The sequence below is a fragment of the Adiantum capillus-veneris genome, chromosome 21 (assembly GCF_014529385.1).
Source record: "Adiantum capillus-veneris isolate H3 chromosome 21, ASM1452938v2, whole genome shotgun sequence".
Taxonomy (NCBI): domain Eukaryota; kingdom Viridiplantae; phylum Streptophyta; class Polypodiopsida; order Polypodiales; family Pteridaceae; genus Adiantum; species Adiantum capillus-veneris.
This window is the reverse complement of record NC_140951.1, coordinates 144,819,803-144,830,573: the sequence shown is the minus strand read 5'-3', so window position 1 is coordinate 144,830,573 and position 10,771 is coordinate 144,819,803. Positions and strand designations below refer to the sequence as shown.

The 10,771-nt window shown below is 59.8% G+C and overlaps 4 non-coding genes and 1 pseudogene across 4 annotated transcripts; all 5 read right to left on the bottom strand.

Annotated features, from left to right (window-relative positions):
- Positions 1-72: 72 nt before the first annotated feature.
- LOC147431889 (5.8S ribosomal RNA) lies at positions 73-225 on the bottom strand. Its single transcript, XR_015185766.1, has one exon. It is a non-coding gene; the product is annotated as a 5.8S ribosomal RNA (ribosomal RNA).
- A 356-nt stretch (positions 226-581) lies between these two features.
- On the bottom strand, positions 582-2,395 carry LOC147431888 (18S ribosomal RNA). The gene has a single exon (XR_015185765.1). It is a non-coding gene; the product is annotated as an 18S ribosomal RNA (ribosomal RNA).
- A 4,088-nt stretch (positions 2,396-6,483) lies between these two features.
- On the bottom strand, positions 6,484-6,602 carry LOC147431887 (5S ribosomal RNA). The gene has a single exon (XR_015185768.1). It is a non-coding gene; the product is annotated as a 5S ribosomal RNA (ribosomal RNA).
- Positions 6,603-7,056: 454 nt separating this feature from the next.
- On the bottom strand, positions 7,057-9,419 carry LOC147431886 (25S ribosomal RNA; annotated as a pseudogene).
- Positions 9,420-9,789: 370 nt separating this feature from the next.
- On the bottom strand, positions 9,790-9,942 carry LOC147431885 (5.8S ribosomal RNA). Its single transcript, XR_015185767.1, has one exon. It is a non-coding gene; the product is annotated as a 5.8S ribosomal RNA (ribosomal RNA).
- Positions 9,943-10,771: the final 829 nt, after the last annotated feature.

Sequence of the window (10,771 nt, the reverse complement as noted above, 5' to 3'; positions counted from 1 at the left end):
GAGGCGCGCTTGGACGGCCATCTCCACCGCGCTGCGCCCGGGGAGGGGTGGGGCTTGGCATGGGGGTCCTGTGGATGCTCAGGTAGACATGCCCTTGGACGAGCCGCGGGCGCAAGTTGCTTTCAAAGATTCGATGATTCACGGAATTCTGCAATTCACATTACGTATCGCATTTCGCTACGTTCTTCATCGTTGCAAGAGGCAAGATATCCGTTGCTGAGAGTCGTTTGCTTACATAAGATGCGGCCCCTGGAGGGAGCCACCTCAATCCAAGATTTCGTTCAGCTGTGTGCGTGGATCACCCCTCGGCCTCCCCTCCTCCGGAGTGGAGGGGAGGGGGCGGAAAGGTTGATCGAGCGGCCCTGTGCCTTGCGGCACGGAGAACAGGGGAAGCCCGCGTGGCGGGAGAAACGAAAGCGTCCCTCCCCCGCACCCCGTTGTGCGGCCGACAGACGGCCCCGGCCCGGTGCCTCGCCTGCTGTCTCTCGGCTTCGGCACGGGGGCGAGGCGGGGGCAGCCGCGCCTCCAGGCGCGGCCCCTCGCGTACGTCACGGTTCGCGTCGTTCTGGTGGGATGTGTGTCAATAATACTTCCGCACGTTCACCTACGAAAACCTTGTTATGACTTCTCCTTCCTCTAAATGATAAGGCTTAATGAACTTCTCACAACGTCGCCGGCGAAAAACCGCCAGCGTTGCCGCGATCCGAAAACTTCACTGTACCATTCAATCTGTAGGAGCAACGGGCGGTGTGTACAAAGGGTAGGGACGTAGTCAACGCGAGCTGATGACTCGCGCTTACTAGGAATTCCTCGTTGAAGTTCAATAATTGCAATGATCTATCCCCATCACGATGAAATTTCAAAGGATTACCCGGGCCTATCTGCCCAGGTGGTAAACTCGTTAATTCATCAGTGTAGCGCGCGTGCAGCCCAGAACATCTAAGGGCATCACAGAACTGTTATTGCCTCAAACTTCCATGGCCTAGACGGCCATAGTCCCTCTAAGAGGTTGGCCACAAAGAGGATCCTTCGTGTAACTAGTTAGCAGGCTGAGGTCTCGTTCGTTAACGGAATGAACCAGACAAATCACTCCACGAATTAAGAACGGCCATGCACCACCACCCATAGAATCAAGAAAGAGCTCTCAATCTGTCAATCCTTACTATGTCTGGACTTGGTAAGTTTCCCCGTGTTGAGTCAAATAAAGCCGCAGGCTCCACTCCTCGTGGTGTCCTTCCGTCAATTCCTTTAAGTTTCAGCCTTGCGACCATACTCCCCCCGGAACCCAAAAACTTTGATTTCTCATAAGGTGCTGGCGGAGTCATGAAAGTAACATCCGCCAATCCCTAGTCGGCATCGTTTATGGTTTAGACTAGGATGGTATCTGACCGTCTTCGAGCCCCCAACTTTCGTTCTTGATTAATGAAAACATCCTTGGAAAATGCTTTCGCAGTAGTTCGTCTTTCATAAATCCAAGAATTTCACCTCTGACAATGAAATACAAATGCCCCCAACTGTCCCTATTAATCATTACTCTGGTCTCGAAGAACAACACAATAGGAACAGAGTCCTATTGCGTTATTCCATGCTAATGTATTCAGAGCATAGGCTTGCTTTGAGCACTCTAATTTTTTCAAAGTAACATCGCCAAATCCGCATCCCAGTCAATTAATGCCAGGAGTGCGTCCCCGACAAAAAGGGCGGAGCGACCAGTGCACACCAAAGGAGGCGGACCGCTCGCCCTGCCCCGAGATCCAGCTACGAGCTTTTTAACTTCAACAACTTAAATATACGCTATTGGAGCTGGAATTACCGCGACTGCTGGCACCATACTTGCTCTCCAATGGATCCTCGTTAAGGTATTCAGATTGTACTCATTCCAATTACCAGACGTGAAAAGGCCTAGTATTGTTATTTATTGTCACTACCTCCCCTTGTCGGGATTGGGTAATTTGCGCACCTGCTGCCTTCCTTGGATGTGGTAGCCGTTTCTCAGGCTCCCTCTCTCCGGAATCGAACCCTAATTCTCCGTCACCCATCACCATCATGGTAGGCCTCTATCCTACCATTGAAAATTGATAGGGCAGAAATTTGAATGAAGCATCGCCGCCGCCAAGGCCGTGCGATTTGTCGAGTTATCATGATTCACCGCATTACCGGGCAAGCCCGCAACAGCCTTTTATCTAATAAATGCATCCCTTCCAAAAGTTCCGATTCGGTACACGTATTAGCTCTAGAATTACTACGGTTATCTGAGTAGCAAGGTACCATCAAAGAAACTATAACTGATTTAATGAGCCATTCGCAGTTTCACAGTATAAAAGAGTTTATACTTACACATGCATGGCTTAATCTTTGAGACAAGCATATGACTACTAGCAGGATCAACCAGGTAGCTATCCTCGGTCACGAGCGGCCCGTCGGGGTCCGTGTGTTCGGACATCACGCCTCTCTACAGTTTGGATGCGGGGGCAACGCCGTCGGCCCATGGCGCGGGGTTAACCCTAGACCCGGGGGGAAAGGCCACAAGCGCCCACGTTGAAATCGCACGCAACGGCACGTCTACCCGTCCCTATGTGGGATGCCCGGGCACCGGCAGGGTGGGCCATCGTGCGGTGCCGCGTGCCCGCCACCCCTCCAGGAGGGTCGCGGCCGAGGCCACGGCAAAGCATGCGCCGCCGCACAGAGTCCCGATCCTCTAGAAATACGACCCGCCAACGCTCGATCGTCCAACAGCGGGCAAAGCCACCGCACCGCAGCACGCCGTAGACATGGACACACTGAGGCCAGAAACAAGGGGGGGACAGGGTCCTGGGCACCCGGCAACTGAAGGCCGACGCATCCAACGCTGTCCACGTCGTCTTGCATGCAACATCCCGGGGTCGCTGGGGTGAGGGACCGGGGCCGTCGCCGAAACGACGCCGCTGGCTCGCACTAAGCACCTCCCCATCGAGGGAAACGCACCGCACCGCCGGGAAACAAGCCCGTCGGCTCGGCCGTCGCCCGCCTCCCATCTAGGCACACGGGTTCGGGACCTTCCGTATCGATTCAAGCCGCACATAGCCCGCGGCGGGAAAAACGCCCGCTGCATTCCTTGATCACACCGCGGCCGGGGCGGGAGCTCACCGTCATCGGCGCCCCGGCCCCGCACATGGTCCGCCATCCCTCATCGCCTACCAAGCTCTGTTGGCCACCTCGAGCGCACCGAGTCCCGCGAGACCCGAAAACGGCCCGCACGTAAACAAGCCCGTCCGCGGAAGGTAGCCTTGGCCCCCCGCCCGAGGGGGGGATTGCATCCCAACCTCACGAGAGGGGTGCGGGGAACTGGTCGCCTCACCTCACTCGTCCAAAGCTCCGTGGTCCACCCCGTTCCAGTCTCAACCGAGCACCACTACCCTTATAGTTGCGCACAATTCGGTGCGGGCTGGCAAACCCTCCAAGCACCTTGGCAACCCCAATAGAAATCCCAGCCGTGAACACCACGGCCGGCCATGAACCCCACGTCCCCGGGAAACCCCACAAACGGGCATGAACCCCACGGACTCGGGAAACAGGACCAAGTGCCTTGCCGTGGGCGTGGCATTGAGAGGGTGGGCGCGGGGTTGAGAAGGTACGGGGGCGCGGTGCGTGAAGCACCGCACGGACTCCACAGCCGTCGATGGCTCGGTGCCGCCGATGTTGGCCAACGGACCGGTGCGGTGAGCTGGTGCGACGCGGTTGGGCCAACGGGGAGGGTTGACAGGGCATCAAACATTGAGCCGACGGGACGAGGGCGTCCAACGGTGCCTACGGCCCGGGACCGAACGGCACGGGACCGGTGAGAATACGTGGCCGGTCGGGCCGACCGGGAGTGCCGACGGGCCGGGGGCGTCAAACGAGGCCGGGTGAGCCGACGCGCTGGGGACATCAAACGGTGCCGACGGGTCGACGAGGCCGATGAGCATACTCGGCCGGGGGCGTCAAACAGTGCCGACGCGACTGGGTGAGCCGACGGGCCGACGGGCCGATGGGCATCAAACAAGGCCGTCGAGGCGGGTGGGCCGACGGGGCGGGCCGACGCGACCGGGCGAGCCAACGGGCCGACGGGCATCAAACGGGGCCGACAAGGCGTGTGAGCTGACGGGACAAGCCGCCCAGCCAGGTGAGCCAACGGGACAGGCCTCCCAGGCGGGTGAGCCGACGCGGCGGGGGCATCAAACAGTGCCGATGGGCCGACGGGGCGGGTGAGCATACGCGGCCGGGGGCGTCAAACGGTGCCAATGGGGCGGGCCGATGCGGCCGGGTGAGCCGACGAGCCGATGGGCATCAAACAGGGCCGCCGGGGCGGGTGGGCCGACGGGGCGGGTCGACGAGGTCGGGTGAGCCGACGGGCCGACAGGCATCAAACGGGGCTGACAGGGCGGGTGAGCCGACGGGACAGGCCGACACGGCTGGGTGAGCCGACGGGCCCAGCTGACGGGTCCGGTGAGCAAACGCCGCCGGGGGCGCCGACGGGTGAGCCGACACGTCGGGGGTGTTAAACGGTGCCGATAGGACGGGCCGACGCGGCCAAGTGAGCCGAGGGGACGGGGGCATCAAACGGTGCCGACGGGCCGACGCAGCCGGGTGAGCCGACGGGCCACGGGCGTCCAACAGTGCCGACGGGCCTAGTCGACGGGTCCTGTGGGTCGACGCGGTCGACGGGGTGGGTGAGCCGACGGGCCGGGGGCGTCAAACGGTGCTGATGGGATGGGCCAAGGCGGTTGGGTGAGCCGACGGGCTGACGGGCCGGGAGCATCAAACAGGCTGACGCAGCGGGTGAGCTGACGGGCCAGCAGCGTCAAAGTCGAACGGTGCCGACCCAGCCGACGGGCCGGGGGCGTGCGGACGGGCTGAGCCGACGGGGCCAATGAGCATACGCGGCCGAACGGGCCAACGAGACCGGGTGAGCCCACGGGCCGCGGGCGTCAAACGGTGCCAACGGGTCGACGGGGCGGGTGAGAAGAAGGGCTGGGGGCATCAAACGGGGCCGACGCGGCGGGTCAACCGATGGGCCGGCGGTGTCGAACGGTGCTGAGGCGGTTGACAAGCTGGGGGCGTGCGGACGGGCCAAGCCGACGAGGCCGGGTGAGCCAATGGGGGGCGACGTCAAACGGTACCAACGGGTTGACGGGGCGGGTGAGCCGAAGGGCCGGGGGCATCAAATGGTGTCGACGGGCCAACGGGGTGGGTTGACGGGGTCGATGGGGCAGCGGCGTCGTATGGTGCCGACGGGCTGACGCGGCCGGGTGAGCCGACGGGCCAGGGGCGTCCAACGGTGCGACGGGCTGCGCCAACGGGGCCGATGAGAATACGTGCCCGGGCGGGTGCAGCACCAGGACTTCCCAAGAGGTTACCCATCCCAGTACTATTCTGGCCCAAGCGTGCTTAACTGCGATGTCTTGATGGGAGCGAGTGGTGGTGCGGCGCCATCCCAATACTTTGCAACGTGTCAAAAGAAGGGTGCGGCACCAGGACTTCCCGGGAAGTCACCAATCCCAGTACTATTATGGCCCAGGCGTTCTTAACTACGGAGTTTAGATCGTGGAACGGTTCTGACCGACCGGGCGGGCCGGATGAGCCGATGCAGCCGGGTGAGCCGAACGGTGCCCACGGGGCGGGCGAGCCGGATGGGCCGTCGAGCCGGGCCAAAGGGGCTGGGTGAGCCGAACGGTGCGGACGGGGCTGAGTGGGCCGAACGGTGCCGACGGGCGGGCCGACACGGACGGGTGGGCTGACGGGCCGGGCCGAGGCCAAGTGGGCCGAACGGTGCGGACGCAGCCGGGTGAGTCGAACGGTGCCCACGTGGCGGCCGAGCCGGATGAGCCACGAGCCGGGCCAATGGGGCCGAGTGAGCCGAACGGGCCGAGTGGGCCGAAAGGTGCCGACGGGACGGGTGACGCGGAAGGGTGAACCGACGGGTTTGGCTAATGGAGCCGGGTGAGCCAAACAGTGCCGACGGGGCGGGCGAGCCGGATGAGCCGACGGGGCCCGGTGAGCCGAACGGGCCGAGTGGGCCGAACGGTGCTGATAGGGCGGGCCAACACGGACGGGTGAGCAGACGGGCCGGGGCGTCGCACGGTGCAGACGGGGCGGGCCGACGTAGTCGGGTGAGCCGAACAGTGCCAACAGTGCCGGGTGGGCCGAACGGTGCCGACGGGGCAGGCCGACACGGACGGGTGAGCCAACGGGCCTGGAGCATCGAATGGCGCCAACGGGGCAGGCCGGGTCCGCCGATGGGTCGGGACGACGAGGCCGGGTGCGTCGACGGGTGGCCAAAACGCGACAATCCCGAGCACGAAGGGACCTCCACGACGTGGCGGGCAAACCACGGGCGGTGACGGCGGCATACGGGGGAATGCGGAAACGCCGTCGGGGAGAGTGATGCCGCTAAAGTTTCGTGAGTTTGTACGGGAGCGAGCGGTGGTGCGGCGCCATCCTAGTACTTCGCAACATGGCAAAATAAGGGTGCAGCACCAGGACTTCCCGGGAGGTCACCCATCCTAGTACTGTTCTGGCCCAAGCGCGCTTAACTGTGGAGTTCTGATGGGATCCGGTGTATTAGCGCTGGTATGACCGCACCACACTTATTGAGGTCTAGCCACACATACTTATATGTATCTATGCATGCACACATATGTGTGTGGGTGTGGTGCGCGCTGGCGCCGGGGGGATGGGGAGGGCTGTATCTATGTGTGTGTTGGGAGGCAAGGGAATGACAATTTTTGTTTCCGTAGCTTCAACCTTACATTCGATCGAAGTCGGGAGCACGACCTAACTCATGCCATGAGGACGAGGACTTAATCTTTCCCATCGAAAAGAAGCAAGGTCAAAACGCACGGTGCAATGGTAGAGGGAACAACTCGGCACGCTATCAGATTGATGAATCTTGAGAGGGACCATGTCTCTGTGTTTTTCTTTTTGGGACTGGGGAGACTTAGCCAAATTCACATGGGCCAAGGGCAAGGCCGAACCGCACGGTGCAATGCGGAGAGGGGACAAATCGGTGCGGCAACGGGCTAAATCTTAGTGGATCATACCAGCAAGGCCCGTTCCCTTGGCTGTGGTTTCTCTAGATAGTAGATAGGGACAGTGGGAATCTCATTAATCCATTCATGCGCGTCACTAATTAGATGACGTGGCATTTGGCTACCTTAAGAGAGTCATAGTTACTCCCGTTGTTTACTCGCACTTGGTTGAATTTCTTCACTTTGACATTCAGAGCACTGGACAGAAATCACATTGCGTCAAGATTCGTGGGGACCATCGCAATGCTTTTTTTTAATTAAACAGTCGGATTTCCCTTGTCCGTACCAGTTCTGAGACGGTTGTTCACCGCCTAGGGAGGGCCGCCCCGCGAGGGGCGACGTTCTACGGGCGTTGGCCAGTTGGCACGCGGAGGCCTGCCCTCGCCGTTGGGGCAGCTCGGGCAGACCCCCGACAGCCTCCGATGTCGGACCGTAGACCCCTAGACCCAGCCCTCAGAGCCAATCCTTTTCTCGAAGTTACGGATCCATTTTGCCGACTTCCCTTACCTACATTGTTCTATCCACCAGAGGCTGCTCCCTTACCTACATTGTTCTATTGACCAAATGTTCACGAGCCGCTACGGGCGCACCGGACACCGCGAGGCGTGTAGTGGTTTACAAGCCAATGGGCCCTATCTCTGGGTGATCCGATTTCAGGGTGCGCAGGCTGTTAAAAAGAAAAGAGAACTCTTCCCGGGGCCCCCTTCGGCGTCTCCGGATTCGGTCACGTTATCGTCCACCGCCACGTCCCGGTTCAGGAATATTAACCCGATTCCCTTTCGATGAACGGCACGCATTGCGCCCTTGACACAGGACTGCCCCATCTCTTAGGATCGACTAACCCATGTCCAATTGCTGTTCACATGAAACCTTTCTCCACTTCGGTCTTCAAAGTTCTCATTTGAATATTTGCTACTACCACCAAGATCTGCACTCGGGTCCGTTTCACTCGGGCTCACGCCCGGAGCTGCGCCATGACCCCCACGCCCTCCTACTCATCGGGGCCTCGCAGTCGCCCCGATGGCCGGGTATAGATCACGCGCTTCAGCGCCATCCATTTTCAGGGCTAGTTGATTCGGCAGGTGAGTTATTACACACTCCTTCGTGGATTTCGACTTCCATGACCACCGACCTACTGTCTTAATCAATCAACACCCTTTGTGGGATCTAGGTTAGCGCGCCGTTCGGCACCGTAACTTGGCTTTTGGTTCATCCCACATCGCCAGTTCTACTTACCAAAAATGCCCCACTTGGAGCTTGCGTTCCGCACCGGGGTTCAATGGAGCAACGCGGACGCTTACCTATTTAAAGTTTGAGAATAGGTCGAGGGTGTTTCACCCCCGATGCCTCTAATCATTCGCTTTACTTGATAAAACTGCAAAGAGCTCCAACTATCCTGAGGGAAACTTTGGAGGGAACCAGCTACTAGATGGTTCGATTAGTCTTTTACCCCTATACCCAAGTCTGACGAACGATTTGCATGTCAGTATCACTACGAGCCTCCACCAGAGTTTCCTCTGGCTTCGCCCTGCTCAGGCATAGTTCACCATCTTTCGGGTCCCAACACATACGCTCCCACTCAAACCTTTCACAGAAGATCACGGTCGGTCGATGGTGCACCCCCGAGGGGGATCCCACCTATCACGTTACTTGCGCCTCCGTGGGTTTTCCACCCACCGGCTCGCGTACATGGTAGACTTCTTGGTCCGTGCTTCAAGACGGGTCGGATGGAAAGCCCATAGCGCCAGCGTCTCGAGCGCACAGGTGCGTAAAGCCCGCCACAAGTGGCACGCGCTTTGTCCCTCGGATGGCGTGATGGCATCGGCGGGCCGACGAAAGCCCGCTCTTGTCCCGCCGCGCCAGCCCACGCTGACCAGCGCCCGGCCTCGAGCGGCGGACGAGCTCTCACCGTTCCGCATCCGACGAGGGCGCACGCGCGGCCTCCATTCGCTTCTCTCCCAACAATTTCAAGCACTTTTTTAATTCTCTTTTCAAATTTCTTTTCATATTTCCCTTGCGATACTTGTTCGCTATCGATCTCTTGCCCGTATTTAGCCTTGGATGGAATCTACCACCCACTTAGGGCTGCATTCCCTAACAGACCGAGTCATTGACGACGCCTCGTGGAGCAACAGGGTCGGAGCTCGGCGGGGCTGTCACCCTCTCTGACGCCCCTTTCCAAGGGACTTGGGCCCGGTCCGTCGCAGAGGACGCCTCTCTAGACTACAATTCAGAGGACGGGGCTGCGCGATTCTCAAGCTGGGCTCTTTCTGGGGTTCGCTCGTCGCTACTAGGGAAATCCTAGTTAGTTTCTTTTCCTCCGCTTAGTGATATGCTTAAATTCAGTAGGTAGCCTTGCCTGATTTGAGGTCTGTGCGTTCGTTCGGGCCTTGGCGGGGGCGGGGGGGACAGGCCCCTCCCTCCCCTCCTCGGCCACGGAGCCCTTTCTCGACACGGCGGCACCGCCATGCCCCGATCGCAGAAGCCAATCCCCGCGGAGGGCATACCTCGTACTCGGGGAGCGTAACCACCCTTGGAGCGGGGTCGTCGCATGGTGCCATCAATGCATTTCAGCCGATCGCCGCGCCACACTCGCCCGTCCGCGCCGCCCCCATGAGGAGGGGGGGGGGGGGGGGGGGGGGGGGGGGGGGGGGGGGGGGACAGGGAGGGGGAGGCGCGCTCGGACGGCCATCTCCACCGCGTCGCGCCCGAGGAGGGACGGGGCTTGGCATGGGGGTCGTGTGGACGCTTAGGCAGACATGCCCTTGGACGATCCGCCGACGCAAGTTGCGTTCAAAGACTCGATGATTCGCAGAATTCTGCGATTCACACTACATATCGCATTTCGCTGCGTTCTTCATCGTTGCAAGAGCTAAGATATCCGTTGTTGAGAGTCGTTTGCTTACATAAGATGCAGCCCACGCAGGGAGCCCCCTCGATCCCCCCCCTCCTCCGGGGTGGAGGGGAGGGGGCGGAAAGGTTGATCGAGCGGCCCCGTGCCTTGCGGCACGGAGGAGGGGGACCGCCCGCGTGACGGGACGAATGGAAAGCGTCCCTACCCCGCACCCCGCCGCGCGTCCGACGGACGGCCCCAGCCCGCGCCTCGCCCGTTGTCTCTCGTCTCTAGCACAGGGGCGAGGCGGGGGCAGCCGCGCCTCCGGGCGCGGCCCCTCTCCTAGAGCATAGAAGGTGTTTATGGGCATATAAAGACTTACACACACTCTCAATTCTATCCTTAAGGATAGTATCGATTGAGACTTCCTTATCTACTAATATGCCCAAGTACCTATACTCTGAGTCTACCTGAATCTCCTCAGGTCCGATGTGAGGTTTAAATGCAATAAGTTCCTCAAGGTCCCCGTTAAACACGGTCGCCTGGCATTTCTTTATGCCAAATTTCATGCCCCACTTCTCCGCCCAACTATGCAATCTATCTAAACTAGCCTGCAACTCCTCCTTAGACTCCGCGAATAAAACTAAGTCATCTTCAAAAAGTAGGCCCTGGATCTTCAGGAGTAGGCTTGGAATAGCCACCCAAGGTCAGTCGCACTCTCATCCAGGATGTCATTAATAAAGATATTAAAGAGAGTAGGCGACGAGGGACACCCTTGACGCACGCCATGGGTGATTTGTACCTCCTCGCTCAGCTTCGCTCCGACCCGCACTCTGACCTTGGATGATTGGTACAAGGCTCGAAAGAAATTCAAGCAACGGCCTCCAATCCC